This window comes from Panulirus ornatus, chromosome 50 (genome assembly GCF_036320965.1).
Source record: "Panulirus ornatus isolate Po-2019 chromosome 50, ASM3632096v1, whole genome shotgun sequence".
Taxonomy (NCBI): domain Eukaryota; kingdom Metazoa; phylum Arthropoda; class Malacostraca; order Decapoda; family Palinuridae; genus Panulirus; species Panulirus ornatus.
The window spans coordinates 27,276,115-27,294,364 of NC_092273.1; the positions used below are offsets into that span (position 1 = coordinate 27,276,115).

General features: G+C 44.0%; 1 protein-coding gene across 1 annotated transcript in view; it reads right to left on the reverse strand.

The window, feature by feature from the left end:
• The window catches only part of LOC139764461 (uncharacterized), a 151,254-nt gene extending 133,406 nt beyond the window's left edge, over positions 1–17,848 (reverse strand). Inside the window, exon 1 of the mRNA XM_071691014.1 lies at positions 16,894–17,848. The gene's annotated coding sequence lies outside the window, so the exon portion shown is untranslated. The remainder of the gene's footprint in view (positions 1–16,893) is intronic.
• Between the last annotated feature and the right edge of the window lie 402 nt (positions 17,849–18,250).

The window sequence follows — 18,250 nt, forward strand, 5'->3', positions numbered from 1 at the left end:
GTAAGTAACGTAAGGGTAAGAGAGGTGTGGAAATAAAAAGAGCGTGGTTGAGAGCAGAAGAGGGTGTTTTGAAATGGTTTGGGCACATGGAGAGAATGAGTGAGGAAAGATTGACCAAGAGGATATATGTGTCGGAGGTGGAGGGAACAAGGAGAAGTGGGAGACCAAATTGGAGGTGGAAAGATGCAGTGAAAAAGATTTTGTGTGATCGGGGCCTGAACATGCAGGAGGGTGAAAGGAGGGCAAGGAATAGAGTGAATTGGATCGATGTGGTATACCGGGGTTGACGTGCTGTCAGTGGATTGAATCAGGGCATGTGAAGCGTCTGGGGTAAACCATGGAAAGCTGTGTAGGTATGTATATTTGCGCGTGTGGACGTTTATGTATATACATGTGTATGGGGGTGGGTTGGGCCATTTCTTTCGTCTGTTTCCTTGCGCTACCTCGCAAACGCGGGAGACAGCGACAAAAAGAAAAAAAAAAAAATATATATATATATATATATATATATATATATATATATATATATATATATATATATATTGAGCATTGATGATTTCAAAATCAGTCTTAACTAGGTCAGCACATCTTGATACAAAATTAGCCCTGGTTCAGTCAATTGGGTGAACATAATTCATATGCCAGAAAGGAATATTAGACTCGAACCCCGGTTCTGATATTGTAATTATGTTAAGTACATTTTCCGTTTCCTTTCCTTTATGAACAATACGTGTTTCTTGACAACATTTACATGGAATGCTACAAACACATCCAACGTTACCTAAACAAGGGTAGTTCTCGCCTAAGGCTGCCTCTTAAGGTTCTTCTTCATATGAAAATAATAATGTTTAGAGATCTTAGAATATCAACTAACGTCGCAGTCCTTGTTCGTGGTGTAGCGGTTAGCGTTCCTGACCTTGTCGCAATCACGGGCCGCCAAAGGTCGAGCGCATGGGTTCGAATCCTGGCTGCGGCAGCTGGTCCCAAGTCAACCCAAGTGTGCATTTTCATGTATTCACATCGTCATGGGAGATACAGGGATGAATCTCCCTAGATGTGATTACACAAAAGTGCACTCGGACTTACCGTGTCTCATTTACCCTTCTGGTTATCACGCACATCACCGTGACCGACCACACTATAGTTAATGAAATGGCTTTGATTAGGGGCCTCGGTTACCCGTGCCGGCTCGGCTAACAAACAAAAGAAAATCGGTGGAATGACAGTGTTAGAATATTGATCACGTCTGTTCGTTCTTTCCCATTATAAACACGAAATGATCAATGTGTTCTGAACACAGATGTTGATGGATAACATTCTTTTGGGCCAGAGATCGTACACGTCATACTAGATCATCGAAGTATTCTAGGTCACAAAGTCTAAAGGGCTCTGAAGAACATACTCGTACATACTGGCCCTTTCAAAGACTCTTAGCGATTATAAATAGATTTTATATCACTGTTTACATGATCCGGTTTCCTGTAAGTCTTAAATTTCAATCCACTTTGATTTGATTATTCCCGTGTGTCTGAATAGGTCAGGGAGGCATCAGCTTCTTATTTCGATCTTGAATTCCATATTTTGGAACAAAATCATTCCATTCCAGAACTTGAAAACAGATGGAGACAGATTCGTGTGTCAAACTGCAGACGCTGATGGAGTGAGCAAAAGGGGAAAGTCGAGAGCTAATGCGAATAAAATTAAGGCTATGGAGTTGACCAGTGGAGAGGGACATGTAAGACAGAGTGCGAGTTTGAATGGAGTGAAGAACATAAAGGAAAAGTGGAGTGTTTCTGATACCTGAGGGTGGGCATGGCAGTGACTTGAACTTGGAAGTGAATGCAAGCCACGGGGTGGATGACGAGGCTAGAAGGCCCTGGGTACGGTGAGGACAGTGTAGAAATAGAGATCACCGTCTGTGAGGGATAAGCTGAGGGATAAGTAGTCCCAGCGGTATCCCATGAATGCAAGGCGTGGGACAAAATATCTGGTGCAAGGAGGGCTGATCGGATAAGGGATGATAGGGTAAGACAGAACTCTGCAAGCAAGATGAAAAAGGGACATATATGTCTGAATTGGAGGGAATAAGGGAAAAGGAGAAATCAAGGAGTAGGTGAGAGGGCACAGTGAGAGGGGCTCCCAGAACTCCAGGCCTGAACAGAGAGTGTAAGGCGGGCATGGTATATAGCGCAAACTGGGGCAATCTGGGGCGACGTGCTTCCAATGGGCTGAGTGTCAGGGCGTACGAGACGATAAGGGAAAACGTGTGTGGGACCTGGAAGTGGATAGTGAGGTGTGGTTTCGGCGCATTACATATGACAGATAGAGAGAGGGTGTGAGCAGATGACGCTCATCTTAGTCTATTCTTAGTGCTACCTTACTACGCGAGAAACTGCGATATTATATACGTAAGCAGCAGTAAAAGAATTTCGTTAAAAACCTTGAAAGTAATTCTTTTCCTGCTTCTAACGCCTTTATATTCTTACGAATACCTGTAGGAAGCTTGTACAAGTCTCCGTGGGAGTTAGCGTTCTTTCGCCCATCCATCACAAAAGATGATTCATTCATCAAGAATAAATCCCGTCGTAAAGTGTACAGGATTTACGAGAGACGTGGATGCACATGTAGCAGTGTGGGGGACCCGGCCGGTGCTAACTCCATCATTCCGTCCACGACCTCAGTCAGTAATTGGTTGTTGAGAAGGTGTAATGTTACGTCTTGCCCAGCCATCCCGAACAAGTAGAGTTAGTGTGATCTGGGGAAGCTTTATAATCGCTTATGACCACAAGCGATTTTTCTTCAATCCCTTCCCACATGACCTGCCAACGTTCCCCCACAAACCAAAGCGAGAATGACCCCACACCATCCTATCATAGCACCCTTACGCTACCCAAACAACAGATATTTTAGCACTACATTACGCAATCAGAGCACTCGCCTGCTCGACACTGAATGTCTGCATCCCAACAAGAACCTACCTTAATCCTTACAGACATAAAACCCTACCTGCATCCTTGTATTACCTAAATAATTTATCACTTTTTCAGTTAAACTTCCTCTACACTATGTCGTCTTCCACACACCATATTCTCTCAATATAAACTAATCAGCACAAAGGTTATAAACAAACTTACAGACACAAACACCAGTCTCGGACAAGAAAAGGAATCCCTCAGCATTTATAAACTGTATAATCGCTCCAGTCTAAACTACGCCTCACCCACCACTTCATGAGCAAGCGTAAGAACACTGCAAACCGAACAAGAGAGAACACTCGCAACAGCCATCCACTCCTTAGTGACCACAAGCATTACAGTGTCTGTACAACGAAACCCAACTTTATATTACCATCCCAACATCATTATGCTCAGTACACAGTAGTATGAAAAAAAAAAAAAAGCACCGACTCTTATCTTGACCACCTCATAACCATTCACCAACCTTCACGTAGACACACACACAAAAAGCTCATCCTTGCTTCCTACATCAGCGACTTGTACCTGCATAACCCTCCTATCTACCCTTGCCACACACAACACTGATAAACCACATTAACATTGGCATGACTGGACATCAAACTAACCAGTCTTTTTCCTAACCGTAGACACGAACCATCTCCTTAGCATGACACACACCAGTTCACTACAGGATGCGACACCCAACGTCTGCTACTCAACTCCCCTACAATTACTTTCTTCAAACAAATAGCATTGCCACAGTATTTTACTTGGGGTCCCGGGCGGTGGACGTGGCTGACTCCCGAGGCAGTAAGTTATCTATAAAAGTAGCCTTGGATGTATATCAACTGACTTATATTTCTCTCTTGTGTCTCCCCTAATGATGTGATGATTACACGAAAGTGCACTTGGGAACTTATCGTGTTTCATTTTCCCCGTGGACTCATAGGAGTATCTTGATCACGTGCAAAATTGTGATCCTTTTCAATATATATATATATATATATATATATATATATATATATATATATATATATATATATCTCCCTGGGGATAGGGGAGAAAGAATACTTCCCACGTATTCCCTGCGTGTCGTACAAGGCAACTAAAAGGGAAGAGAGCGGGGGGGCTGGAAATCCTCCCCTCTCGGTTTTTTTTTTATTTTTTTTTTTTTTTAATTTTCCAAAAGAAGGAACAGAGAAGAGGGCCAGGTGAGGATATTCCCTCAAAGGCCCAGTCCTCTGTTCTTAACGCTACCTCGCTATCGCGGGAAATGGCGAATAGTTTGGAAAAAAAAAAAAAAAAAATATATATATATATATATATATATATATATATATATATATATATATATATATATATATATATATATATATATATCGTTATTAACAGTAGATACATATACACTATTTCAATTTGCAGAGCAAATTAAGTTGCATCATTTAACTCTGACCTTTAGTAAGCATCAATTTTTTCAGGAACAAATAAAGCACGTAATAAATGAGTTTGTGAATGCATGATACAAAGAGAAGTAATTTAGACCAGGAGTTCAATTATGACCCACGACCCACTTGGTGGAGAATTAAATTCCTCTTTTCCCCCCGACACCACAGTAGCTTAATACTTCAACCCTCCCCCTCCCGAGTCCTTCTCCAGCACTTGTCTCTTCCTACACCCGGATGTCAGAGATAGTAAATCATTCTTGCATTCTCTCATAACAACAACGTATTTATCATAATTCTATCTACAACCACCCTGCCACCCGGACACCCACACCACTTCATATTACCCCCACAATTAATCACAGTTACGCGCCACTAATGACAGAGACTCTCCCCAACTGTACAAATAAAGTGAGCTTAAAACGTTAACTCGCAAGTAATTTAGAAATCATCCCGTAACCCACTTGAGCCGCCACTGTGAGTGAATGGGTTACGACCCAGCGTGAGGAAACCCATAATTTAACCCATGCACTGTGAAGCAATTATATTCACACGTTCAGGAATATAGTAAAGAAGAAGACGAAGTTTTTCATTACACTGACAATGGAATGACAGAAAATGTGTGGTAATTTAATATAATAACAAAACGTGACAACAAATTTGTATCAATTATAAAAAAAAATATTATATATGCATGAAAGAGGATTATAGAGAACAGGGAATTAGAACTTCACTACAAAATGATAAAGATAAATAACTAACGTAAATTATGTGTCAAATTCATTATACCACTAACCTAGATAACACGATAATGAAAACGGGAATAATTCTTCCCAGGGGATACACTAGCAATGCTGATAATAAATATATTAGTTATGTATTAGTTACGACTAAACATTAAGGAATTGGTGAAACATCTTGAAGTTATAATAACTGGTAACACAAGTATTCTTAAATATTTATCCTCGAAGCAACACATTGTTTACAAACTGGCCGAGCCTATGCAAACTGTGAAGGGGAAAGATCGTTCAAGTTTACGAAGTTCAAACTTGACGAATCAGATCCCTTGAATGAGGTGGTTTCTATATACATATAACGGGCAACGAATGAGGAATCTACGACTCCGTACGGCCCGAGAATCCTCCTATTCTCAATACAAACTGGGGCTTGTGTTTGTGGAGTCGGCCATATTGTGCGCTGTAACAAGCGTCATGTTCCTTGGCGAAGTTTACAGCGCCGTGGCCTAATTGTGGCAATTACGTTTGAAGTTAACGCTTGTATGGTTTGTGTGGGGCGTGGACGGACGCGCGCACAACACACAATAGTGAATCATCCTCGTGTACTCCCATATCTCAATCATACTCGTGTACTCCCATATCTCAATCATACTCGTGTGAGTACTCCCATATCTCAATCATACTCGTGTGAGTACTCCCATATCTCAATCATACTCGTGTGAGTACTCCCATACCTCAATCATACTCGTGTGAGTACTCCCATACCTCAATCATACTCGTGTGAGTACTCCCATATCTCAATCATACTCGTGTGAGTACTCCCATACCTCAATCATACTCGTGTGAGTACTCCCATACCTCAATCATACTCGTGTGAGTACTCCCATATCTCAATCATACTCGTGTGAGTACTCCCATACCTCAATCATACTCGTGTGAGTACTCCCATACCTCAATCATACTCGTGTGAGTACTCCCATACCTCAATCATACTCGTGTGAGTACTCCCATATCTCAATCATACTCGTGTGAGTACTCCCATATCTCAATCATACTCGTGTGAGTACTCCCATATCTCAATCATACTCGTGTGAGTACTCCCATATCTCAATCATACTCGTGTGAGTACTCCCATATCTCAATCATACTCGTGTGAGTACTCCCATATCTCAATCATACTCGTGTACTCCCATATCTCAATCATACTCGTGTACTCCCATATCTCAATCATACTCGTGTACTCCCATATCTCAATCATACTCGTGTGAGTACTCCCATGTCTCAATCATACTCGTGTGAGTACTCCCATATCTCAATCATACTCGTGTGAGTACTCCCATATCTCAATCATACTCGTGTGAGTACTCCCATATCTCAATCATACTCGTGTGAGTACTCCCATATCTCAATCATACTCGTGTACTCCCATATCTCAATCATACTCGTGTACTCCCATGTCTCAATCATACTCGTGTGAGTACTCCCATATCTCAATCATACTCGTGTGAGTACTCCCATATCTCAATCATACTCGTGTGAGTACTCCCATATCTCAATCATACTCGTGTGAGTACTCCCATATCTCAATCATACTCGTGTACTCCCATATCTCAATCATACTCGTGTACTCCCATGTCTCAATCATACTCGTGTGAGTACTCCCATATCTCAATCATACTCGTGTGAGTACTCCCATATCTCAATCATACTCGTGTACTCCCATATCTCAATCATACTCGTGTACTCCCATGTCTCAATCATACTCGTGTGAGTACTCCCATATCTCAATCATACTCGTGTGAGTACTCCCATACCTCAATCATACTCGTGTGAGTACTCCCATATCTCAATCATACTCGTGTGAGTACTCCCATATCTCAATCATACTCGTGTGAGTACTCCCATATCTCAATCATACGCGTGTACTCCCATATCTCAATCATACTCGTGCACTCCCATATCTGAATCATCCTCGGGTACTCCCACATCATCCTCGTGTACTCCCATATCTGAAATCGGTGGCAAATTTTGAGGTATCTATTTCAGATAACTCCCATATTTACATTCTATTCTGAACCTAGTAACTCAATGCCAGCTGACACGAGAAACAGTGACTGCATAATACATGAGCGTACACGACCAACACCATTTATCACGAGGTAATGTTTGAGCAAGGAAAGTGTGTCTCAGCCAACACACACACACACACACACACACACACACACACACACACACACACACACACACACACGACATTTTTATGAAGTACAGAACACACCACGACCATTAATTTCATCCTGGACCCACACCGTCCATTGTTCATGCATCCCTTGGTGATTAGTGTCTCCCTGTGTCGTGTGCGTACGAATCTAATATACTAGCTGTAGCCATAGTAGGAGAGGATGCAAGGGCGTCCCGTTCGGGTGAGGTTGTGGGTGTCTGGGAGCCAGGCTGGCTGGCGTCACCCAGACATTACTTACTGCTAGACGTGACTTACCCCGATACAGGGAACTGATAACGAGGCATTACACGTGAAGCAAAAGGAGAAGTTTACGGCAAAACATTCTAGACTTGAACTTCGTTGATGTAGAGAGAATACAAAGGAGGGAAATGACAAAACTTGCACATTTGAAAATGAACGATTGAAATGCAGTACGTTCTTTCAAGCCAAGAAAATTTCGAGTAATATACTAATAAAGCAAGCAAGTTTTACTCACAAATCACTATGAGCGTTCATTATATTTCTTAACATACTAAAAGGGGCATAACGGGAAAAAAAAATTACTTCTCATAGTCCCTCCTTCAATACTGCACTTCAGACCCATTTTCTTTTCCACATTTTTTTTTTTCCCCCCCTTGACTTTAAAACCGATGACTGGGTTGGATACTCACAGCTGAAACCTCTGCTTTAAGTTGCCTTTTCAACAGTTCCCTTGAGCAAGACGGCACGACCTTCCTATGCTAAAATCTATGGAATGATGGCCTGACCTTCTGACCTTACCCTTCAAGTGTAGGTTGAAGGTCAAGCCATCATAGCTGTTAACTCGCTGAACAAAGAATATTTGGAAATCTCTTTAGCCCTCCATCGAAAAGGATCTTCCCTCCAGCGTGGTCTATGAAGTAAAGATAGTGAGAGAGACAGAGAGAGAGAGAGAAAGAGAGAGAGAGAGAGAGAGAGAGAGAGAGAGAGAGAGAGAGAGAGAGAAGTATCTTCCCCCAGCGTGGTTTATGAAGTAAAGATAGTGAGAGAGAGAGAGAGAGAGAGAGAGAGAGAGAGAGAGAGAGAGAGAGAGAGAGAGAGAGAGAGAGAGAGAAGTATCTTCCCCCAGCGTGGTTTATGAAGTAAAGATAGTGAGAGAGAGAGAGAGAGAGAGAGAGAGAGAGAGAGAGAGAGAGAGAGAGAGAGAGAGAGAGAAGGCTTCACCTAATTCTAAAGTCTGCCCTAGAGTCAAAACAGTTTGCCCGCTTAACACTTCCCGTTTTTTGTTTGTTTGTTTGTCTGTTCCCCCCCCCCCCCCTTCCGTTATGTAACCTGCGACTGTTAAACGCGACGTTACAACATCACCTCATTCGTGAAACCTAGTATGTAACACCACAGGAAAAAAGGAAAAAAAAAGTATTCGTTTTCTTATTTGATGGTGTGGGAGGCGAACTGACGATGGGCGAGTGGAGTGGCTTGCAATAGGTCGTGTTGGAAGGTGTTGCCCTATATTGGACAGACTCGCTTCATAATGGGATATATACACACTGCCACTGGGTTTCCCGCGATTGCGTAGCAGATGGACCCCCAAATGATTTTTTTTTTTTTTTTTAGGCACCCGAGTCTTCGTATCTTTTGAATATATATATATATATATATATATATATAGAGAGAGAGAGAGAGAGAGAGAGAGAGAGAGAGAGAGACAGACAGACAGACAGACAGACAGAGGAGAAAGAATACTTCCCACGTATTCCTTGCGTGTCGTAGAAGGCGATTAAAAGGGGAGGGAGCGGAGGGCTGGAAATCCTCCCCTAACGTGTCTTACTTTTCCAAAAAAGGAACAGAAAACGGGGCTAAGTGAGGATATCCCCTCTGAGGCGCAGTCCTCTGTTCTCAACGCTATCTCGCAAATGGGGAAAATGGCGAATATGTATGAAAAAATGTATAATATGTGTGTGTGTGTGTGTGTGTGTGTGTGTGTGTGTGTGTCTTGCTAACGGTGGTCATATGACTGATAAAGCAAAACAATAAGAGAATAAGTTGATGTATCAGCGAAGGAAGAGAGCAACAGCTGAGGGGGTCAGTTAGTGTTGTGGAGATCCTTGTTATGGCATGGGTGACCAGTTTGAAGACGGTGGAGTGGTGAAGGAGTGTTGGGCGACTGCTTGCACAATCCTTCCTTCACGAGTTGAAGAATAAGTCTGAAATAATATCCACAAAATTCATATCTATGTCAGCAAACACGGTCACTCCTACGATTAGAATTGATGTCGAAAACACATGTTGGATCAAAGTGAGTGCAGTAAAGAGAATGGAGGGTATGAATATATATATCTTACAGATCTAGACTTTTCAAAAACTAAATGCTGCTCTCCAATTATCATTTTATGAATATGATCCTTTGCTTACAAATGGCTGGGATCAATGAGATAGGGTATATATTTTTGTCATAATTTTAACTTAGATGAATACCCCTCGGAGAATATTCCATAGGTCGCGTTCACCCTACACTGAAAACAGAATTTTTATGTCCATGGCGTCTGACTTTTTATTTTTTTTAAAGAAACATTAACGTCTGAGGATAATACTAAACCATTTTAGGTAACGGGAGCTTGTGTGTGTACGACCGAGATGGAAATTTGGTTCCTGAGGAGGACGAAAGAGTTGACAAGTTGGACAGTGAGGTGTGTGTGTGTGTGTGTGTGTGTGTGTGTGTGTGTGTGTGTTCGGTGCCTTCCCGTCTCGCTCCAGGCGGCGGGAAGTAGAGACGTGACTGTCTTTCCAAAAGCTGACAGGAGGGACGGGATCCTAGTTATAGGAGCCGACGGCTCTGCGTTCTTGGGAGTGTTGACTGGAGGGACGGGTTGGAGGTTGTAGGAAGTGAATACCGAGGGTGAGTTGTGGGGAGGGAGGGAGGGAGGGAGGAGGGTTACTAAGACTTGAGTGGAGGGACATGTTGGTTGTGGGTAGGTGAAGACTGGGAGGTGACTGAGAATGTGGTTAGAGAGAAAAGTATTAGGGAAATGGCAATGCTATGGTACACCTTGCTCAAGTGAGGTGCCAAACACTTATCTAGACAGACAGATAGATCGATCGATGGATAGATAGATAGATAATCTTTAGCTCCTTCAACCAATCCAGCCGCCAGGAGCGAGACGGGAAGGCACCATTCACACACACACACACACACACACACACACACACACACACACCGCAACCTATGCCCAACTTGTCAACCCTTTCATCCTCCTCAGCATCCAACTTTCCCTCTCAGTCGTACGAACACAAGCTCCCGTTATCTATAATGGTTTAATATTATTCTCCTGTGCCAGTGTTGCATCAGGAAAAGTCAGACGCCATTATAACAACTTTTTGTGTGTGTGTGTGTGTGTGTGTGTGTGTGTGTGTGTGTGTGAAGCAGTGAACACTACCCATGGAATATTCTCCAAGGCTTATCTATCTCGTATGAAATTAGCTCAAAAACATACTCTACCACACAGATCCCCGGCCATGTGTGGGCAAAGAACCATTTTCATAAAATGTAATTAATCGTTTCGCTGCATCGAATCTTTTTCACATCTACGTTTGAAAATATATTTTACATTCGCAGATTTTCTTCATTGTACTACCTGTTATTTGATCAAACAGGTTTTCTTCCCATAGCAATTCTAATCCTACGAGTGACCGTGTTTTCTGAAATAGATATGGATTTCGTGGATATCATTTCAGACCTATTCTTCAACTCGTGAAGCAAGGATTCTGCGAGCACTCACCACACACTCCTTCACCACTCCACCGTCTTGAAATGGATCTCCCATTTCATAACAAAGATCTGCACAATCAACTCAAAACGCTGTTGAAACAGCACCAAAGTGCGTTTAAATTAGACTCTGAATATCTATCGAGGGTTAACTGTGGACTGAAAAATAGAAGAAGGCCTTTAAAAAAAAACACTAACTCCCTGTGTTTATGTCATTTTCTGTCGAATGTGATAGTAAGTAGGGACATGGCTTGTGGAAGAGACTGCATGATGTGCGTCTGCATTGAACCTCTAACTTGCTCGTCCTACACACACACACACGAGCATGGATACTTGTTGGAAAGGCAAGCAGCCATATATATCCTGTCCCAGACGTCCCTTCTCTCTATTTCTGAGGTTCATCCAGCGCTCAGGAAGCCAGCCACGTCAGCCAGTCGGGACTATGGGTTATAAAGTGTAGTTGTGTGTGTACAACACGCTACATCTGGCCATAATAAACTGTATCAGCCACAAGACCACGAAATGCAGACTACATCATGGTATCCTAAACCATAACGGCACGAAGGTATCGCTACACTACTCCATCTGTCATAACTACAAGGCTAAAACACCAACGGAAACTGATCCGGGGGGGGCCGCTAAAGCAGTCACAGAGGACCAGACTGATGCAACACCAACACATCATGGGACATCGGCTTTACGGGCAACTCTCTCTCTCTCTCTCTCTCTCTCTCTCTCTCTCTCTCTCTCTCTCTCTCTCTCTCTCTCTCCATGCCATGAATCACTTCACCCCAGTTGTACAATGACCTGCTGATGCTGCTTTATCGACAGCGATTTCAATTCACACGTCCAGGTTTCTGTGTGTTTAGGGAGGGGCATTTGTTGATCGTCTACCTCAAGCTAGCTGTTCAATCTATATTTGTGTTCCAAGATCTGCAATATACGTCGAGCTGATGCTGCTCCTTTCATTGGCAATAAATGCGATACCTGTTGAGTTGTTGTCCTTTGCATTTATCTACAATACCTGTTGATTTGATGCTCTTTTGTTTACAATATTGACAATATCTGCTTCTATACTGATCATTTCTTCAACAATATCTAGAATACCAGCTGAGAAGCTCCAAGTTTTGCTTGCGTTGTTTACATTTACAATTTGCGTTGTAGTAAATGGTTTTTGAAGTATTAGATTCAGATTTCCGGAAAACGTTTATCTAAAGAATAAACGAAAATTTCGGCTTCACGTTATCAAACTGGACGAGAGTATACTACACATGTCCTAGAGGTATTCTCTACTATGGTAGTATACTAGAGTATACCACAGATGTCCTAGAGGTATTCTAAACTAGGGTAGTATACTAGAGTATACCACAGATGCCCTAGAGGTATTCTAAACTAGGGTAGTATACTAGATTATACCACAGATGTCCTAGAGGTATTCTATACAATGGTAGTTTACTAGAGTATACCACAGATGTCCTAGAGTATGGAAGTATACTAAAGTATACTACACATGCCCTAGAGGTATTCTATGCTATGGTAGTATTCTAGAATATACCACAGATGTCCTAGACGTATTATATACTACAGCAGTAAACTAGAGTAGTGTACATGTCTTAGAGGTACTGTATGCTACAAATGTAGACCAGGGTATACTAGAAATGTCTGCAGACGTCCCTCATCTTAAATCAAAAACGTGTTCCTCTCTATTTTGTCAGAGGGAACGAATCAGAGCTCAACAAGCACACAGTAGTTAAAGCAACGATGATTCAGCACACGGTAGTTTACTAATTGCATTAGACGCTCGTACAGACTGCTAACTACGGCCGGCTCCGTTTACATAAAGGCTGTATCCACGTAAAAAGTGACTGTATTCCATTCATTCGTTTACATCTGGATGGCTGAGTAACTTTTTTTTTCAACTGTTTACAGTTTTACATGGGAAAGTATTCTAATCATGTATGTAAATGTATTGTAAACCATCACACAAACAGGATAACGTAAATCGCACAGCGCGCCCAGAGTTAAGAGCTGGGAATGAGGTCATTAGGATAATTAGAGAGAAGTTCAGATAATTAGTGTCAAGAGTGGACACTCCTCAGACCTCTCCATCCTGTCGACTCATTTTCACAACAATGGACTTTTGCCTTCCTCCAGCCGGGTTGCCACCTGGGTTGAAGTACAGGAGTCTCGCATGGTAACATCTTCGTAGGTGGAGCGGTGAGCTGTACCGACTGGTGGGGCGCGCATGCACTGGCCACCAGGATGGATTCGAATCCCGCCCGCTGCAGTCGGTCTGCAGTCGACCCAGCTCTTCATCCTCCCCAAGGGGGCTGGTCGATAAATGGGTGGGTACTTGGCGTACACTGGGGTGTACGTGTAAGGGGAAACACGAGTGTACAACTCTCCCCCCGTCACACACACACACACACACACACACACACCACGGACAAGACATGGTAACGTCAACCATAGAGATACACACAAAACTGATGGTTGAATAGTTAGGTTGGTGGAGTTCAAGGATCGTTTAGGGGGAGAGCGCAGCCGATGTCACTGCTATGGAAACGATAATGGAGGGAAAAAAAGATACAGCCTGAACTTTCAAGGAAACAGGAGACAACGACCCACACAGACGACAGATAACGTGAAAGGGAACTGTAGGCCTGAGGTACAGGGAGGTGTTGGCGCTACACCGCACATACACCCGAGGTGTTCAACCCTCCACAAACAATGATGACAGAAAACCAGGGATTAAGTGCAATGCGCATTTAGAAAAAAAAAAAAGAATACGCACTTCTCAGCACCCAGGAACACGGTCTAGCGTCCTCAGCACCCAGGAACACGGTCTAGCGTCCTCAGCACCCAGGAACACGGTCTAGCGTCCTCAGCACCCAGGAACACAATCAACCATCCTCAGCACCCAGGAACACAATCAACCATCCTCAGCACCCAGGAACACGGTCTAGCGTCCTCAGCAGCCACAAACACAATCAACCATCCTCAGCACCCAGGAACACAATCAACCATCCTCAGCATCCAGGAACACAACCAACCATCCTCAGCATCCAGGTACACGGCCCACCGTCCTCAGCCCCAAGTCCGCCGTCCTCAGCATCCAGTCTATCGCCCTCAACACCCAGGCACACGACCCACCTTCCTCAGAACCCATTCCACCGTCCTCAGCACCCAGTCCACAGTCCTCAGCATCCAGGCGCACCTATACGCCGTCCTCAGCACCCAGGAACAAGCTCCTCGTCCTCAGCGTCCAGGTGCACGCCACATCGTCCTCAGCATCCAGGAATGTACTCCATCGTCCTCAGCATCTAGGAACACGCTCCGTCATCCTCAGCATCCAGGTGCACGTTTCATTGTCCTCAGCATCTAGGAGTACGCTCTGTCGTCCTCAGCATCCAGGAACTCGCTCCATCGTCCTCAGCATCTAGGAGTACGCTCTGTCGTCCTCAGCATCAAGGAACACGCTCCATCGTCCTCAGCATCCAGGAACACGCTCCGTCGTCCTCAGCATCCAGGAACACGCTCCGTCGTCCTCAGCATCCAGGAACACGCTCCGTCGTCCTCAGCATCCAGGAATATACTCCATCGTCCTCAGCATCAAGGAACACGCTCCATCGTCCTCAGCATCCAGGAACTCGCTCCATCGTCCTCAGCATCCAGGAACTCGCTCCATCGTCCTCAGCATCAAGGAACACGCTCCATCGTCCTCAGCATCCAGGAACTCGCTCCATCGTCCTCAGCATCTAGGAACACGCTCCATCGTCCTCAGCATCCAGGAACTCGCTCCATCGTCCTCAGCATCCAGGAACACGCTCCGTCGTCCTCAGCATCTAGGTAGACGCTCCGTCGTCCTCAGCATCTAGGTAGACGCTCCGTCGTCCATAGCATCCAGGTGCACGTTCCACCTTCCTCAGCACCCAAATATACGATCCGCCGTCCTCAGCTCACAAGTACGTGCCCCCATCGTCCTCAGCACCCTGGTATATGACCAACTGTCCTCAGCACCCCTACTTCACCCTCCTCAGCGACCAGGCACATGCTCCACCATCCTCAGCGGCCAAAACTCTCGCTCCAACGGCCAGAAACTATTTTTTTTTTTTTTTATTCTTTTTCATTTCCTTCGATGTTTATCGTAAACTTTGCCAACCTAACCCAACACACGGTGATCAACCCACATCCTGTTTTCTGTCCGTGATGATTTGTACCGTCTGGCTCAGAAGGCCTTAGTGGGTTGTTTGGACCGCGTCTCTCTCCCTCTCTCTCCCTCTCTCTCTCTCTCTCTCTCTCTCTCTCTCTCTCTCTCTCTCTCTCTCAAAACTCGCCAGAGGGTCATCATTACAGGGTCGCCAGCTTTAACCTACGACATCCACCAAACAAAACAAAAAAAAATGAAACGTAAAAAATATAAGAAATTGGGAACCACTTTCTCCAGGTGTTGAGGATAACTGCAAGACTACAGCCCATGTCCCGGTGCTGTTCATGTTCTTCAGAGGCCAGAACATATTTGTTCCAGTGAACACGGTAAAAACAAACAAACTGTGTCTAGATTTTGCTACACATGTCCCGATGCTGTTCATGTTCTTCAGAGGCAAGAACATATTTGTTCCAGTGAACACAGTAAAAATAACAATTAAACTGTGTCTATATTTAGCTACACCGAGGCACAAGACAATAGGTAGTCCACTTGGAGGAGACGATTATATACCGAACTGATAAATTCCTGCATTTTTGACCGTGAAAAGAGAAATGCAAAGTCACTTTTTCAAATGTTAAAATAAGCTATTGTATCATGTGAAAATATGCTATTGTATCATGTGAAAATATGCTATTGTATCATGTGAAAATACGCTATTGTATCATGTGAAAATACGCTATTGTATCATGTTAAAATATGCTATTGTATCATGTTAAAATATGCTATTGTATCATGTTAAAATATGCTATTGTATCATGTTAAAATATGCTATTGTATCATGTTAAAATATGCTATTGTATCATGTTAAAATATGCTATTGTATCATGTTAAAATATGCTATTGTATCATGTTAAAATATGCTATTGTATCATGTGAAAAAATGCTATTGTATCATGTTAAATACGCTATTGTATCATGTGAAAATATGCTATTGTATCATGTTAAAATATGCTATTGTATCATGTGAAAAAATGCTATTGTATCATGTTAAATACGCTATTGTATCATGTGAAAATATGCTATTGTATCATGTTAAAAAAATGCGTAGTTAAATTTCTAATATTTAGTTTATAAATATGCTTAATGACCACGAAAATTATAACTAAACTTTTCAAAAGATAAAAAAAAAATGTTTCGCAGGCAAATTATGGAAGCCATATAGATTCCTGACGGTCGCATTAATGAATAAATTGGCTGATAACCCAGTAAATTATACTTTGCTAACAGGAAAGCGAAGCCCACAAGATCCTCAGAAAAATGTCTCTACTTTTTTATCCTTTGTGTCTGTGTGTGTGTGTGTGTGTGTGTGTGTGTGTGTGTGTGTGTGTGTGTGTGTTTGATGAAAGTAAAGTACTTATATAAGTACTTTATAAGTGTGAAGTACGAGGTACGACGGGTAATATGATGTGCATGTAATAACGAGACTATACGCGAATATACAAACATTTCATTCATGCATTCACTGATACATTTACTTATTTGTGTTGGCCCGTTGCATGAACTTGTACGTGTGTGTGTGTGTGTGTGTGTGTGCGTGTGTGTGTCAATGTACATGACACCCGTGCTGACAAGAACAAGACTTACCCTACACTGTAGATGTCTCCTACATGGTCTTTACAGCCGTGCAGCAAACTATATCTCTCTCGCCAGTAGTCGTCACAGGGTATCTCCGACGCGCCACAGACGACTGTCCATCACGAAAACGTATAAAAAGAAAGAAAAAAACGCAGTATTTTCCGTGCACTGCAAGTCCGAACTATACTAACAAGTGTAAGTAGTTCGCATAAAAGTAGATAAGTAGACTCGAAGCCACTACGAACGAGGCTGTGAGGCTAATACTAAAAGGCTACTTGAAGCGAGCGAGCGGGTGGGCGTGGGGGACCTGCCCAGCTCCACGGTCGAGCTAGTGGGAGGAGGGGAGGGACGTGTGTCCGCGCGTCACCACACACTACAGGCGCTACACTGAGGCGATCCCGACCTGCTGCTCCCGCCAGGACTGGGTCCCCGCCATGACTGGGAGGCGGCGCTGCAGCAGGAGCAGCTGGAGGCTCGCCCGGAGCTGCTGCTCCTCTCTCTCTCTCTCTCTCTCTCTCTCTCTCCTGCTAGCGCCACCCTACCACCACCCACTGTGTCCGTCTCTCGCTGCCCTCTTAAGTTCCATCACTGTTGTCAGCCCACATCATCTCCCATGCCACCATAAGCATCTTACATGGTAATGAGGCCACTGCCACCCCTATACACCCAGCACGAGGTGGGTCGCTCCGACCCGTATACAGTGCCACGATACGCCAGTCAGTCAACCCTAGTCACTGCCTGGATACGTGGAGCACTGTCAACTCACTGCCTTGATCCGTGGATCACCGTCAGCCACACACACGGATCACCGTCACCCCTTACGCATTCTCTGCAACACGCGAATCAACACCACACCTCTTAAACCGTGTCATGCACCACGTGCATCCTCATCTACACACACACACACACACACACACACACACACAACCCGGTAATTACCGTGGAACTAGTTCTGGTCCGGAGTCCCAGATGAACCAGGTCGTTCTATGGAGTGGTTTCAGGTCACAACAACAGAGGGGTTTAGCTCGGTCTGTGCTGGACTTCCATTCATTCCGCTTTTTCCTTTTTTTCTAACCGTGACGTGTCGTCCAGTATTCTCTCTCGGTAGATAAGCGCCGGGGCGTTCGTTCCAACATCAGTGAATCCAAGAGACCCAACTCCGACTGTGTTTCTGTCGAGAGAACTGAACGTTCTCCCCCCACACCCCTTCACTGAGGACGTCCCTGGAGACCCACACCCTAGGTGTGTTGGAGAATGGCCTGCCCACGTCGTGGGGGAGGGAGGAGTGGCGGAGGTGTTTCAACTCCCCCCCAAAACTTCTCCCCGGACTCACACACACACACACAGACACCTTCAGAAGCAGTGC